This window comes from Erpetoichthys calabaricus, chromosome 6, assembly GCF_900747795.2.
Source record: "Erpetoichthys calabaricus chromosome 6, fErpCal1.3, whole genome shotgun sequence".
Taxonomy (NCBI): Eukaryota; Metazoa; Chordata; class Cladistia; order Polypteriformes; family Polypteridae; genus Erpetoichthys; species Erpetoichthys calabaricus.
Window position 1 is genome coordinate 91,851,845 of NC_041399.2, and position 15,671 is coordinate 91,867,515.

Below are 15,671 nucleotides of genomic sequence, written 5' to 3' on the forward strand. Positions count from 1 at the left end.
AAGTACGGACTAAGAAAAGCCATCACAGCAGCCAAGAGGCAGTACAGAGAGAAGCTGGAGGGCTTCTATTCTAATTCTGACTCTGGAAGTATGTGGCAGGGCCTACAGCACATCACAGACTATAGGACCACCACCAACACAATCAGCTCCACAGACAGTCTGCCAGGTGATCTCAACACTTTCTACACCCACTTTGAGAAATCCAGCAACAGCACAGAGTGGAGGCACACACACACCTGGACCACGCAACCCCCCTCCCCTCCCCCAACAGTCTCTTTAGGTTAGGTACACAAAGCACTAAGGAAGATCAACCCCCGTAAGGCAGCAGGACCAGACAACATCCCTGGGTGGGCTCTCAGAGCATGTGCCAATGACCTGGCTGATGTTCTCTGCTCCATCTTCAAACTTTCCCTAAGTCAGAGCATCGTTCCATCCTGCATTAAGACTACAATCACCATCCCCATTGCTAAAAAAAGCCCATCCACCTGCCTGAATGACTACAGGCTGGTAGCACTCACTCGAATCATCATGAAGTGTTTAGAGAGAGTGGTGCTGGCCCACATTCAGAACACTCTGGACCCCCTGTAGTAGGCCTACCGGCCCAGCAGGTCCACCTCAGATGTCATCGCCGCCGCACTACATTATTCCCTCTCCCATCTGGAGAACAAATACTTCTACATCAGGATGCACTTTGTTCACTACAGCTCTGCCTTTAACACGGTTATCCACCATAAAGTGTCTGCACTTGGCCTGTACCCCACCCTCTGTGACTGGCTCCTAGACTTTCTGACTAGAAGGCCCCAGTCTGTCAGGATTGGTAACAGGATTTCAGCCACCATTATCACAAACACAGGCACCCCACAGGGATGCATCCTCAGCCCCATCCTCTACACCCTGTTCACCCATGACTGTGTTGCCTCCCACAAAGATAACATCATCCTAAAGTTTGCAGACGACACTGCAGTGATAGGACGCATCACTGGAGGGGACGAGGTGGCCTACAGGAGGGAGGTGGCCAGTCTGGTGTCATGGTGTGAGGACAACAACTCCACCCTCAACACAGACAAGACGAAGGAGATGATAGTGGACATGAGGAAGGAGAGGAGACCTCACCGGCCACTGTTCATACGAGGGCTTGAAGTGGAGAGGGTGAGCAGCATTAAATACCTGAGCGTCTACATAAGTGAGGACCTCACGTGGACACTTAACACTACACAGCTGGTCAAGAGGGCCCAGCAGCATCTGTACTTTCTGAGGAGGTTGAGAGCATCTTAACCAGCTGCATCACCGTGTGGTACGACAACACTACTGCTTTGGACCGCAAACGCCTGCAGAGGGTGGTAAAGACAGCTGAGAAGATCACCAGGACCTGCCCTCTCTGCAGAGCATCTATAACTGCAGAGTCAGCAGGAGAACTGCCTCAATCCTCAGGGACCCCACCCACCCCCAACACAAACTGTTCACACTTCTACCCTCAGGCAGGAGGTATAGAAGTATGAAATGCAGGACTTCCAGGCTAAAGAACTCTTTCTTTCCCAAGGTCATTAGACACCTAAACAACTGACTGGAGTTTATAACCATGGTTCACCTCTTTCTATCTACCTCACACAACTGTAACTGTATTTGACTTGTCCATCACACACCTACCTGCATATTACACTTTATACATCTATTCTGTTTTTATACTTTATGCTGCCTCTGCTACTTATTATCTGTCTGCTACTTATTATTTATGTTTATCTTTATACTTTGGTTTTGTCATTTGGTGTGGACAGCAAAGAAAGAATTTCATTGTACAGGGAAAAGTGTTTCCTTATTGTGCACATGACAATAAACTTTGAGTTACACAACAAAGAAGATCTTGATATGCCATTCGTATTAAAACGTTAACAATTTCCCGTTAGAATAGCTTTTGCAAAGACAATTAACAAATCTCAGAGCAAAACATTCAAAAAAGTCATTTTATTTAATAGAGAAAAAAAATGAAATTCAATCACGAGCAGTTATACATTGTGTTGTCATGATGAAAGTCCAAACACAGAATCAAAATTCAATGCAAATTGGCGAAAATTTCATTCAAACATTTTTTTTTACTGAAGTTTTACAGTAAAAGTGTAAGTTTAAAAGTATTTGTGTGTTAATTTCAAAGCCAAAAAGAACAAAATCGTATTACTCAATGAATAACTCTATATGAAACATAATTTACTTTCAAATTATTACTTGCTGTAATGGAAAATAGTTAGTTCTATTATGTATATGTAACAATTCCCATGAAAATAAAAATCTGTTTAAATTGTACATCCGCATATCCATACGCGAGGGGCAGAATCGCAAAGAGGCTAGTGCGTAGCGCAGGCATTGGTGGGGGTTGGCGAGGGAAGTGAGCATGGGGCAAAGCCCCCTAGTTTCCAAAAAAACGAAAAGTTTACAAATGTGGCTGTGCTAAAGGAATTAAGAATAATTTGTCTTTGGCTATAGTATTTCTGCCTTCATTTTTGGGTTGTTTTGGGTTTAGTCTCAAGAATATTTGACCTACTAGTTTACACTCCTGTTAGTTTTTCATTATGAGTTCATCTCCTTGTCCTTTTATTTTCCCAAGTGTTTTGTTAATTCTATTTCAACTCTAGAAGAGGAGTCATGATACAGTTTGGTGAGTAAAAATAAAAACCATGCTTCAATTTATAGCTAGTAGACTACTGTCAAGTGAGTTCCCAATTTCTTGCAGCTAGCCAAGAAATGTATCCTCTACTAGGACAAGTCTGGTTAAACATTTTTGAGTCTGTAATCAGGCAAGAGAAAAGCTTGTCCATCTGCCTTCTTTATTACCCCTGAAGAGGCCATAGAGGGAGCATCCATCACAGCAGTCTGTTACAGCATGGTCAGAATGGTTAAGGAAACAGAGGGTAGAGGTTCATTTTATAAACTATTGAATTTATATAGTGTCAATCAAGACATACATTTACTCTGGTTGGTTCGTTGGTTTACACCCAAATGACTTATATGAAATAAAAGTCTATTTTATTATATTCTATTTCTTCTATATCTTTAATTTTGGTTATTATCCTTGTAGTTTCCGTGTATGTGACAACTATCCAATCTTGTTTACAGGACATCTAATGATCTCTTAGTCACCTTGTAGTACATTTTGTATATTACATCTTTGTCTTTGTTGTTCACTTGACCTTTATGTGGTTTCCTGATATGCTTGAACAGGTTTCTAACATTCATTTTTCTTTGTAAAAGACGGATTCAAGGACATGAAGATTTTTTTAAAGGAATGGCATGAATGGTCTCTCAGCTTAGTCACTTTATTCACACCACTGGATAAGGAATAAGACTTGGTGCAGTTTATTTACCTTGTTCTAAATAACGCCTTTTTAAAATAAACTTTTTAAATGACCTCAACTATTAACAATACATTATTCTAAATGAATTCCCAAATTTGGTAGTATACTTAAGTTTTCATTTACAATTTGATAAACTAAATAAAAAATTAAAATAGCTAAATTATCCCTAACATATTTAGTTCGAGTTACGAGTTATTGTTTTTTTTAAATGGGTGGTAGGATATGCTTGATTCAATTTCAGGCATAGTCCAGTTTGAAATGTTTAATGCTGCTACTGATATTGTGTTGAATGCCATAAGCTCTAATTTGCAGCTTGTCTCATCCTTTCAATATTTTTTGCTGATCTTACAATTTCCTGTGGACCGACACATCCTTCATACTAATGGTGGATTGAAGTTTATTAAACCACTTTAAAGCAGTGTTACAAGAACAAATCCTTTCTCCTCTATGTCCATTAAACATACTACAAAGTCCTGTTTGCACCTCTGGTACAACTTTAGATTCAATTTATGTTGTAACAGTAAACATGTAATATGGAACCAACCAGTTATCCATGGCCAATGAAACTGTTTAGGGGTCACAACACTGCCTTGGCACTATATATTATATACTCCCACTGTATTGACTCACCCTCCACAACAACCTGAAAATCATCACATCTTTGTGCAGCACCAGTTATATTTATTTAGACATTTGAAACTAGTGCCATGGCCTCTTCACCTGACATTCTTGTCTATGTCATTCCCTTGTCTCTCCTCCCCTTTCCTGTATGTGTATTTGCTTGAAGGTTATCTCAGTTTGATTGTTTCACATGTTGTAAGAGGGATGATGGTGTTGTGGGAAATATTTATTATAGTTTTGCACCATAGAAATGAAAGCTTTCTGTGATGCATCAAGAGTGTTGTTGATAGGCCATATCTAAGTTTACATATTACTAATAATAAATAGTACACCAGAAAGGGCAAAATTCATGCTTGGACAAACTCTACTAATTTTACTACATCATGGTGACCAATCACAAACCTATCAATGGCCCTATCTGAATCATTTAAAAAACAAACAAAAAAAAAATAATATTTTAAAATACTTAATTATTTTATTACTTATATCTTGTTTCCAAATCATGGGAGGCATCAAGCACAGGCCAGAGACCAGACATAGTGTTCCTGTTCACCTTAATTGCTGAATGTTAGTCCAATATGCATTCAGCAATTAAGCTAAAATGCATGTCATCATGGCCTTTCCCTGGATTTAATCAGGTTGGCCAGTTGCCCCAAAAAGTGTCATATATCAGAGGGTAACAGTCACCATTTTTCATCAAGATGGCTATTTGGGCAAAAACAGATAGTCACTGTTATTTACCCACAAGAAGAAGCACAAAAACTAAGTGCTTGTGTCAATGAGGCAGACAAAGGGGAAAAGGGTAAATGTTTACAGGTGAAAATCTGCCAACTACCTAAGACAAACAAGCACATTGGTTGCTGATAGTAACTGGGTTAGATAAAGTTTATGTTCTTTGCTTTATTTGTGCCCTGACATTAAAATTCCAACAACAGCACTCTTGTTTTTTAATGAGGAGTGGAACGACAGCTTCAATGAAAAGGGAAAACCTTTGTATTTGGGAAAATGCCTTTATAGTTTCAGTATCCCAATTACGAAATTCCAAAATCCAAAGATTTTAAAGCACCAACATGACACCACAAGTGAAAAATTAAACACTAGGGGTTTCGTTTATAAAACTTTACTTAGATTGATGCATGAAAATACGCTTAAGTAAAAAAAATGGATATTAATAATATATGCATATTCAAAAACAGATGTATTCTCTCAGGGCAGGATGGGGGAAGCAACTAGAAGCATCAAGCACCGTGAGTAAACAGCACACTATTGATGATGCAGGGGAGGATAGTGGGGGGGCACCCAAGTGAAGCAGTGAGCACTGCTTTCAGCTTTGTCCCAGTGAAGTGACATACCTGCATTCAAAAATACTGCCTGGTACTGTTAAAATTGCAGATGACTTGTTTGTTAATGGAATGCCACTATTTACAGTTAAGAAAAGCAGCTTTATTCTTGCATTAAAATATGAGTTCAAGAAATTGCTCCTTTTTATGTTGGATTATGTTTTATGTTCCTGAATGTACATCCACACTGCAGAAAAACTGAATTTAGCAACTCGTTGGTAGGTTCCCTGAGAAGTAACAATAGGTAGCTATTATAAACTAATGAAAAAAACAAAAAAAACTTCTTCAGTGTAAATATACAGCATTGACACTCTTAAAAGGGAAATAAAACACAATCAGCATATTCATCACTTTTGTGGTTTAATATGTTTGCCATGTCAACATACATTATCATAATGAATTACTATACATATCTATACTATACATAGTGAGTCATCATTCAGCTGGTTTGGCTGCATTTTCCTGCTTAATCACATGTGTCTACAAGATATCTCACTATGAATATGCAAATATTGCAAAATCCAAAAAATAATTGAAATACATCAGATGCCTCCTGTATAAACGGTACGTATGCACAAAAATGCTGCATATGCCTGTTTCCACATTCACTTGGAGATGTATAAAAACGAAACTTGTCATAAAGCCACACAGATTTTCAAGGCAGCGTCCTCCTTTATGAACACATGTTTCTGCTCGGTTTGGCAAACTGGCAGCAACAAAGCACTGCTACTGTTTCTGTGTTCTGCTTCACAGGTTTTATCAAATACACTGAAATTAATTGCATATCATTTACAAATTTAATTCATTTGATTGCAATCTTTCTGTAAGAATATAATGGTGCACTGAATGGCCAAACTATTCCAACTACCATAGTTGCTTTAGCGTTGATATTGAAATGGAAGAATTAGAAGAGAGTGTGCATTTATAGATGATGATGACTGGTTTCTAAGTCAACTTCGATTTCCAACAACAATCCACTTGGAGCTGTGTGCTGAACTGGAACTGGATTTACAAAGACAGACTTTGAGGAATTGTGCTCTACCTGCTCCTTTGCAAATTCTGTCTACTCTCGGGTTTTTAACCACAGGAGCTTTTTGAACTTGTTGACTGATCGGGTATTTCACAATCACCTAGTCACACCATGCCATCTGTATAGGATGGTATTATTCGCTTTTCGTCCAGATATATAAGATTTTCTTTCACTGTGTTTGAATTGCGAAACATCAAAGCTCAACTCTCAACAACGTCTGGTTTTCCAAATATAATCAGAGCGGTGAGCTACACGCACATTTCTGTTGCAACTGAGCCGGACAAGTTATATCAGCCAGGAATGAATCACCAAAAGAATGAGCTGGCATTACATCATATATAGAGAGCCTATAAAAACAGCAGCTCCGCACAGTTGCAGGTGCTTTTTCCAAGTAGTGCGTCAAAAGCAAGCAGTCCTTTTAAGGATAGCAAGTTACCTCAAAGTAATCAGCACAGAATCAATCCGTTTAACTCAGTACCGATGCTACACTATAAAGGTGCCTTCAGAGAATTTGCTTATATAAATAGAAAGCATTTCCACTCTATTAATCTGCTGCTGAAAGTGTGTTGCATTGTGCAAGCATGTAGTGTGCTGCATAATGTGGCACACAACCATGGCTTTTACATACCTGAAGAGATGTGGTATGATGAACCTGACCCACCAAATGATCAGTCAAATCAGATAGCATTACAACTTAATTTAAATGTAATTAGCAGAATGTAAAAACAGGTAATAGGATGCAGCATTTACCAATTCATTCCATTTGTGGTCAATATCACACAGTACAGCCCTTATATTCCTTAGTTCATTGGCCACATCTCTTACAGCATCCACTATTGCATTTTGTGACTCCAGAACATTCTGTCAGCACACAGCCAGATGGTCACCCAGCAGTTTCCGAGGCAGAGGTGTGTGTGCAGCCAGCACCCAATTTGTGCTCGGCCCAGTAGCACCATCATGTCATCAGCACAGAGGTCAACTTTTTGTAATATTGCTGAAACACAATAAACAGACAGCAGACTGCAACTCACCTTTTCACGTCGACTGTGATATCTGACCACTTTTTTCTGAACTTGAACTTTCAAGTGTCTCCACCTCGCTTTTTTTGTTTATACCCCTGAGTAAGACAACAAATAATATGTTTTTCCTTGCCTCCAATTCACATTCACTGAAATTCTTCTTTTTTTCATGTGCCTTTTCCATTATCTTTTAACCAAACACTGAATGGAAGGTGATATTTATATTGATTTGCATATTAAAATATTCAAAATTCTAGGAGGAGTTGGGGTGAGGCTGTAGTTGTGTGCATGTGCGTTAAATTTCACGTTCATTCGGATTTGCAAAAGGGAAGTACGTGGAACTTGGCGTATGCACAGATATATACATCTAGATTTTTTTATACATACGCACATTTCCACTTTTGTCCATACACCACGTTTTAGTGTGCATTTTACGCACGGCGTTACACATTACATGAAGCCCTAGGTCCCAGGTGTTTCGGACTAGGTAAACTCCATCCATCCATCCATTTTCCAACCCGCTGAATCCGAACACAGGGTCACGGGGGTCTGCTGGAGCCAATCTCAGCCAACACAGGGCACAAGGCAGAGAACCAATCCTGGGCAGGGTGCCAACCCACCGCAGACTAGGTAAACTCAACCTTCAGTATTTGTTTTATACATTTACTATATGTACTGTACCTATTGCTCTGGACTGAACTGAACAGAAAAAGGTGTGATCGATTTTTTGTTTATGTTATGTTTCAGTACAGCCATCTTTTGAAAGTTGTATTAGTTCTGTTAGCCGACCGCCTCTTGCTGAGCTACAGCTGCAACCTGTTCTATTTGGCTCCTGAATTTTGTCTGCATCTCACTGAGCAGCTGGCCAACTCCCAGGTAACCAATTTGTTTTCACCCAGTCACTTGTTCTCTAAATAGTGAGGTGTTTAATTAGCACCTGAGTGTCTAGGACTTGTCTGTCCAGCTGCCTAACTCAAAACCAAATGGCTATTGCCTCAGTATCTTGATCCATGTGTTACTATGTGCTATTATTTTTTTATTGTATTTCGGCTGATTTGGAGTGATCTAAATTTCTGTTACTGAGCTTAGCATTTGAAATTAAATCACATAAAAAATAATTACAATTTAACTCGTATCAATCTTTTTTTTTGATGCCCTGTGATGGTGTGTGATACGAAAATCAGCATATAAAATTCATTTTAATGGTCTGTATTTAGCAAGAAATCCACATTTATCTTTGCATTAACAGGCATAAGGCAGGAGGTTGCTGTAAGCAGGATACCATTCCATTGCAACACACATTTCTAAACTTGACTGGAATATACAAGCACTGGAGTGCAAGCATGCTGCCCCATAAACTACTGATACAAAGCAAATCTCTTGATAGCCTGCTGGCAAAATAAATCTGATCTTGTTCTCCCCTATACAGTGCTCATAGATAAAATAAACCTATTAAACAAATAACACTTTAATACATATTGAATTACTTTTGTAGTCACCTAACACCATTTGACTGTGGTTTACAACATATGTGCCATCTGTATTCCAACAATCCATTTAAATAAATGTCCTTCAGAATAAAACAGTCTTACAATAATGTCATCTTACAGACAGCAGGTACCATAAGGGCAAATAAAAAAAAACACAATTAATAATGTGCTCCAGTCTACTGTATTTAACTACTAAATGATTTTATTTGAAAATGCCAGCATTGGATATCTGAACTAAATGTCTAAGCGGACATCTGAGTAATGACACCACTTCTACATGTTTGTAATAGGATCGGTGCAGCACATGCTGCAAATGTCCTTGAAGCTGTGTGAAGACAGTGTGTTTCAAGACTTCAAGTCATTGCATAATTTACATACAATTCCAGCTAATTATTAGATGCTAATTATAGAGTAATTACTTTATGAATTGTTATGCAAAAACCTTAATTCATTAAATTATTCATTTTTTGAAACTGAAGTATACAGTATTGTATGTAAAAAAGGCAAAACAAAACTTGACCATCAGAGCTTTTAGGTAAGTCTATTCAAAATAGTCTCATAATAATTAATTGTATGTGATGCTTTATTTATTACTTAGCTAATGCTATTACCTGATGTGAATTACAACACTTTAAACATACTGTGTGGTTTTGTTTAATATCACTTTAATCAAATGGGTGTTTATTAAACATACATGATGCTAAATTGGCTCTAATGTGTACGTGAGCTGTGTGTAGGTGTGTGTGTCTGTGTGTTTAGCTGTTCAGCATAAGAGATCAGTTACATGACAGTTTGACCTAATAAACATTTACTGACATTTTTTTGCATTACTTTAATGAAGTCACTGAATCTGTTTCTACTCTCATTATGAAGATCTGAAAACAACAGGATTTTATTTGTACATTTGTTCACTGTCAAAGCTTTTCTATGTATGTAAATGGCCTTGTGAGATTTTAAAAGTGCACAATTGTATTTTTAAATTATGTTAATTTTTTCCAGTTTTTTTGGACGCCATTGTCACTCCTTAACGTGTTTCTGTCCTGGTTTACAAAATCACCATGCAACTGTGACATCTCCACAGTGACTAGCATGTTCACACAAACCATGCAGCAGAAAAGGACATACTGTATTTCTTGTTGCACTAGCTTGTGATGTTTATAATGGCAATTTTTCTGAAGAGGGAGTGATGATATAAGACTTTAAGATGCAAGATTCAGACTGCTTAAACTGGATGCCTTATTTGTATTGATTTTTTTTTTAAGTTATTAAGCTTAGTTCAGTTGTTTCCAGCCGAAATTCTAGGGACCCCGTGGCCACAGGCTTTTGTTCCAGCCAGTTGCACAGTCAGTGAGTAATTTTACCTCTATTTGATTCTATTATTTAATTAGCTGGTCTTTTCTTCTTCTTTTATTCTGCCATTTTATGGAAAGAGCAGTAGTGTAAGAATTATATTCATAAGGAATTTAGTGATATTAGTATTTTTGACATAGCTTTAAAACTCTTAACTCTCTTATGTTGTTTTCTTATTAATTTACCTTTCTGTGTTATTTGCTCCTTTAATTATATACTAATAATGAAAAGTAGACACTCGGACTCCTGAAAGACTAAAGCTACTTCATTGTTTCCACAACACCTGGAAAAGCAGATGAAAATCATAATGAACATGTGCAGAGGAGAGATGCTGAGTATACTGGGAAAAGGATGTTAAAGATAGAGCTGCCAGGAAAGAGGAAAAGTGGAAGACCTAAGAGAAGGTTTATGGAAGTGGTGACATAGGACATGAAGGTGGTGGGTGTAACAGAGCAAAATGTAGAGGACAGAAAGATATGGAACAAGATGATCCACTGTGGCGACTGCTAACGGGAGCAGCCGAAAGAAGAAGAAGAATAATGAACATTTTAAAAACCAAGGTCAACATACACAAATGCTTTCATTCCGATAATATTTAACAAACCTTTTTTGAAATTTCTGGTGTCAAGCCTTTCATCATTCTGTGTTGTTTGCTGTGGTGTCCACTATGCTTACTGGTTATTAGAATACAGTTAAGGGAACAAATAGACTTAAAACTACAAAGTAATAGGAATAATGACAAAGGAGAGCCAAGAACCTAAAACTATGACAATTATATGAATATCTATAAATGTCTTATGAATGCAAATCTTATGCTACTGCTTTTTTCTACCTGCATTATAATATATAAAAAAAACCAGCTACATTAACAAAAAAGGTGAAATAACTCACTAATTTTCAATCTGCTTAGAACAAAAACCCACTGCCGTGGGGGTCCCCCAGGAATGAAGGTGGAAACTTCTGCTTTACAGTGAACCCTCGTTTATCACGGTTAATCCGTTCCAGACTCTACCACGATAAATGAATTTTCGCGAAGTAGTATTCTTTATTTATAAATCGAATATTTTTGCAGAGTATAGAAAACCTGTTTACGACCTTCTAAATACGTTTTTTAACATTATTAGAGCCCTCTAGACATGAAATAACACCCTTTAGTCACCATTACACTCGTATTACCCAATATATTAGACAAAATAAGAGAAAATAAGACATATTAGATGTTACAAATATCGTATTATTATTATTGTACTGTACATTTAATTACACACACACACACACACACACAGTTCTTACACACAACCACTAACCTATGAAGGCACGAGCTCAGTAGGAGAGTCTTCGGGTTGTAAGCTGGAGCGCTGATCGCACCCTCAGAGGACACAGACGCCCCTGAGAAAACCCCTGAAACAGCTGACAGTCTACCTTCACATTGCTCCTTACCCTTCTTACTTGCGCTATAATGCGCGATAAACCTCTCATGCGGTACTCCGCTTACTTAAAAATATTGTGCAGCGCCTCTCAGCTTTGGAATTGGTTGTTTTGTTTCTCTCTCTCTCTCTCTCTCACTCTCTCTCTCTCTCTCAGACATTCTCTGCTCCTGGCGGAACTGTCATCTCGGACTTGTCATGGAGCACGTTTAAACTTTTGAAAAGAGACAAATGTTTGTTTGCAGTGCTTTGAATAAAGTTCTTTTTTTTCTACAACCTCCCGTGTCTCTGTGCAGATCTGTGACCCAAGCATGACAAGGTGGTGCAGTATCTTCAGCAGGTGCGTCGTTGTCTTCTTCTGCTGAAGGAGTACTAGGAGTAGGCAGTGGATGTCTGGGTGCGCGGCTGAAGAACATCTTGATAGGCAGTTGCTGGCGCTGTCTTTTCATATGTGTGAGGAGGCTTTTGTAGGGTATTGCCATCTTTGATCATATCCAAGAGTTTCACCTTCTCCTGGATGGTAAGCATCTTCCTCCGGCACTTAGTTTCATTGTCAGAAGGCTTAGAAAAAGCAACACGTTTAGGAGCTATCGTTGGGCTTAGATAAAAGTTCTCAGAAAGCGCATGCATAGTGATGTAAGCATGTATGAGAAAAAATCGCGAAAGAGTGAAGCCGCGAAAGTCGAAGCGTGATATAGCGAGGGATCACTGTATTTGTTTTAACTATTTAACATACTGGTATTCACAAGCAGTTGTCCCTTCTGTTTCTTCATTTCATTTTTGTATTCAGTTTGGATTGTTTTTTGGATTCTTTTTTTTGCCAGCAATATGAGATTTTGCAACATGTTTGTTACCCAATTTGTGGTGGCCTGGCTGATGAAGTTAATTCTTTGAGGTCTCTTTGTACAACTTCTGTTTAGATCACCTTTGTTACATTATCTCTGGGGCCTGATAGGGAGTATATCACACACAGTCTTTAGATCTCCCCATCATTTTAACAGTTAAGTTTTCAGCAGCAGGTCTTTGCCTGTTGTTCAATGTCAGCTGAGCTGTAACAGGTTTTTAAGTCTTTAATAATCCTACAGTTGTATGCAGTTTACAAAGTAATTACAGTAGGTTAATACACTAGTTGAAGAGAGAAGATTACAAGTGGGATAGCCTTTTAACCACTATTACAGATTGGATGGAAATATTCCAAATGTTATATGCAATCATTTCTGAGTATCTGGAAGAAGTTATCTTAAACATTTTGAAATTATAGAATACAGGAAATGTTGAAAATACCAGAATGTTTTCTAAAGTCTACAATTTATAACTTCAATATGACAGTTACATCAACATGTTTTTAAAAGTATACTTATTCAAAATAAGTCACAACAGGCTCTATGTATAGTAAAACAGTAAGTCCTTGAACATTCAGGTTAATGCAGCTTTATTGTTTTTTATGTGATTGTATAAAACTAGAGCATAAAGCAGTACAATTGAGGGCAGGAAGCTATCTGGATGAGACACCAGTCTATTGCAAATATTCCTCTAGCACATTTCTAACTGACTGTCACCAGGGTGTCCAAAGATGGTTTAATTATCTGTGCTGAACAGCTGTTAAACATCTAAACATCAATAAAGTCTGGTGAAAATCTATACTAATAAAAGGCAAAGCCCTCACTGACTGACTGACTGACTGACTGACTCACTCACTCACTCACTCACTCACTCACTCACTCACTCACTCACTCACTCACTCACTCACTCACTCACTCACTCATCACTAATTCTCCAACTTCCCGTGTAGGTAGAAGGCTGAAATTTGGCAGGCTCATTCCTTACAGCTTACTTACAAAAGTTAGGCAGGTTTCATTTCGAAATTCTACGCGTAATGGTCATAACTGGAACCTCTTTTTTGTCTATGTACTGGAATGGAGTGCAGCTCGATGGCTGTGAGAGGCGGAGTTGCGTGTCGCGTCATCACGCCTCCTACATAATCACGTGAACTGAAAACAAAGTATAGCCCCAAAGAGCGTTGAAGAAAACATTCATTACACAATTGAGAAAGCATGGTGTAAACCGTAAGTTTAAATTAAGTTTATAGAAACGCTCCCCCTGCCGTTTGCAATACCATATTCGTGAGATACAAGGTTAATGAGAAGACACGAGGTATAAACGAGACTTTGAATCACTTTGTAACGGAGTTAAAATTGCTGTAGCAAGAAACTTTTAAGTGCTGGGTCTTAGCTAACATTAAATAAAGCCGTGGACATCGCAACATCACACAAGAAAGCGGCTCACGTGAACTGACTGAACTTTGAGGCAATATTGCTTTTCTCCTGTACAACTATACGTTGCATTCTCAAGAGTGTGCTTGCACAGCTTGGTCATATTACAACCGGAGTGCTGAACTGACAGCGTGGTATACAAACAGAACTATAACAATCGTAATAAACGAACAAAAAAAAGCGGACAACCGTGCATTAAATAAAAAGCAACGAAAAAGGAAGACCTTATATTGCGTTCGTTTATAAAGCAGCGGAGAGGCGGTGTGAATTCAGCTTCACAAAAAAACAGATCCTTAACAAATTGTTATTGGTATATTTTCCCTCAATTTAAAAAAGGTTTTCTTTTGTTCTTAATAAAAATTTAAAAGCAGTACTTCGCCGGTGCGAAGCGCGGGGATTTCACCGACTGACGCATACAGACATATTCATGAGTGCAGGTACTATGGAAACAGAGCACCGTGTAAACCTAAAGTTTAAATTAAGTTCATAGACCTACAAAAGGTTGCCATTGATTTGAGGCAAGATTGCTTTTCTCCTGTACAACTATACATTGTATTCTTAACAGTAAGCTTGCACAGCTTGGTCATATTCCAACCGGAGTGCTGAACTGACAACGTGGTATACAAACAGAACAATCGTAAAAACAGGATTAAATAAAAAGGCTGCTTCCGTTGGCGAAGCAACGAAAAAGGAAGACCTTATATGGCGTTCGTTTATAAAACAGCGGAGATGCTGTGTGAAGTCAGCTTCACAAAAAAACAGATCCTTAACAAATTGTTAGTGGTATATTTTCCCTCAATTTAAAAAGGTTTTCTTCTTAATAAAAATTTAAAAGCAGTACTTCGCCGGTGCGAATCGCGGGGATTTCAGCGACTGACGCATACAGATATATTCATGAGTGCAGGTACTATGGAAACAGAGCACCGTGTAAACCTAAAGTTTAAATTAAGTTCATAGACCTACAAAAGGTTGCCATTGATTTGAGGCAAGATTGCTTTTCTCCTGTACAACTATACGTTGCATTCTTAACAGTAAGCTTGCACGGCTTGGTCATATTCCAACCGGAGTGCTGAACTGACAACGTGGTATACAAACAGAACAATCGTAAAAACAGCGGAGAGGCTGTGTGAAGTCAGCTTCACAAAAAAACAGATCCTTAACAAATTGTTATTGGTATATTTTCACTCAATTTAAAAAGGTTTTCTTCTTAATAAAAATTTAAAAGCAGTACTTCGCTGCTGCGAAGCACGGGGATGTATATATATATATATATATATATATATATATATATATATATATATATATATATATATATATATATATATATATAGATAGATAGATAGATAGATAGATAGATAGAGATATATATATATATATATATTGTAGAAAGGTACAGCCCGGACACAGACAGGCAGAGACATTGCAAGCCATCACCACACGTTTATTTACACAACTACTATTATAATACAAGTCTCTATGTGCACCACACCAACAAACCCCCACCGTCTCTCAAAGTCCTGGCTCCTTCACTAGCCGTCTCTCTTCTCCTCACAAACACTCAGGGCCTCTCCTTGCCGCCTCCTCTGACCTCGTCCACCTCCTCACCTGACTCCAGCCTTGATTGTAGGGCGGCGGCTCATTATATAGGCGGCTGATTGAGGGCCGCACCCGACCACCTGCTACACCCCCGCTAGCTGAGACCTCCTGGGACCAGCGAACCATTCCGGGAGGACGGGAACCCCTCGGTGGCAAGCCGACACACTGTAGCCTAGGG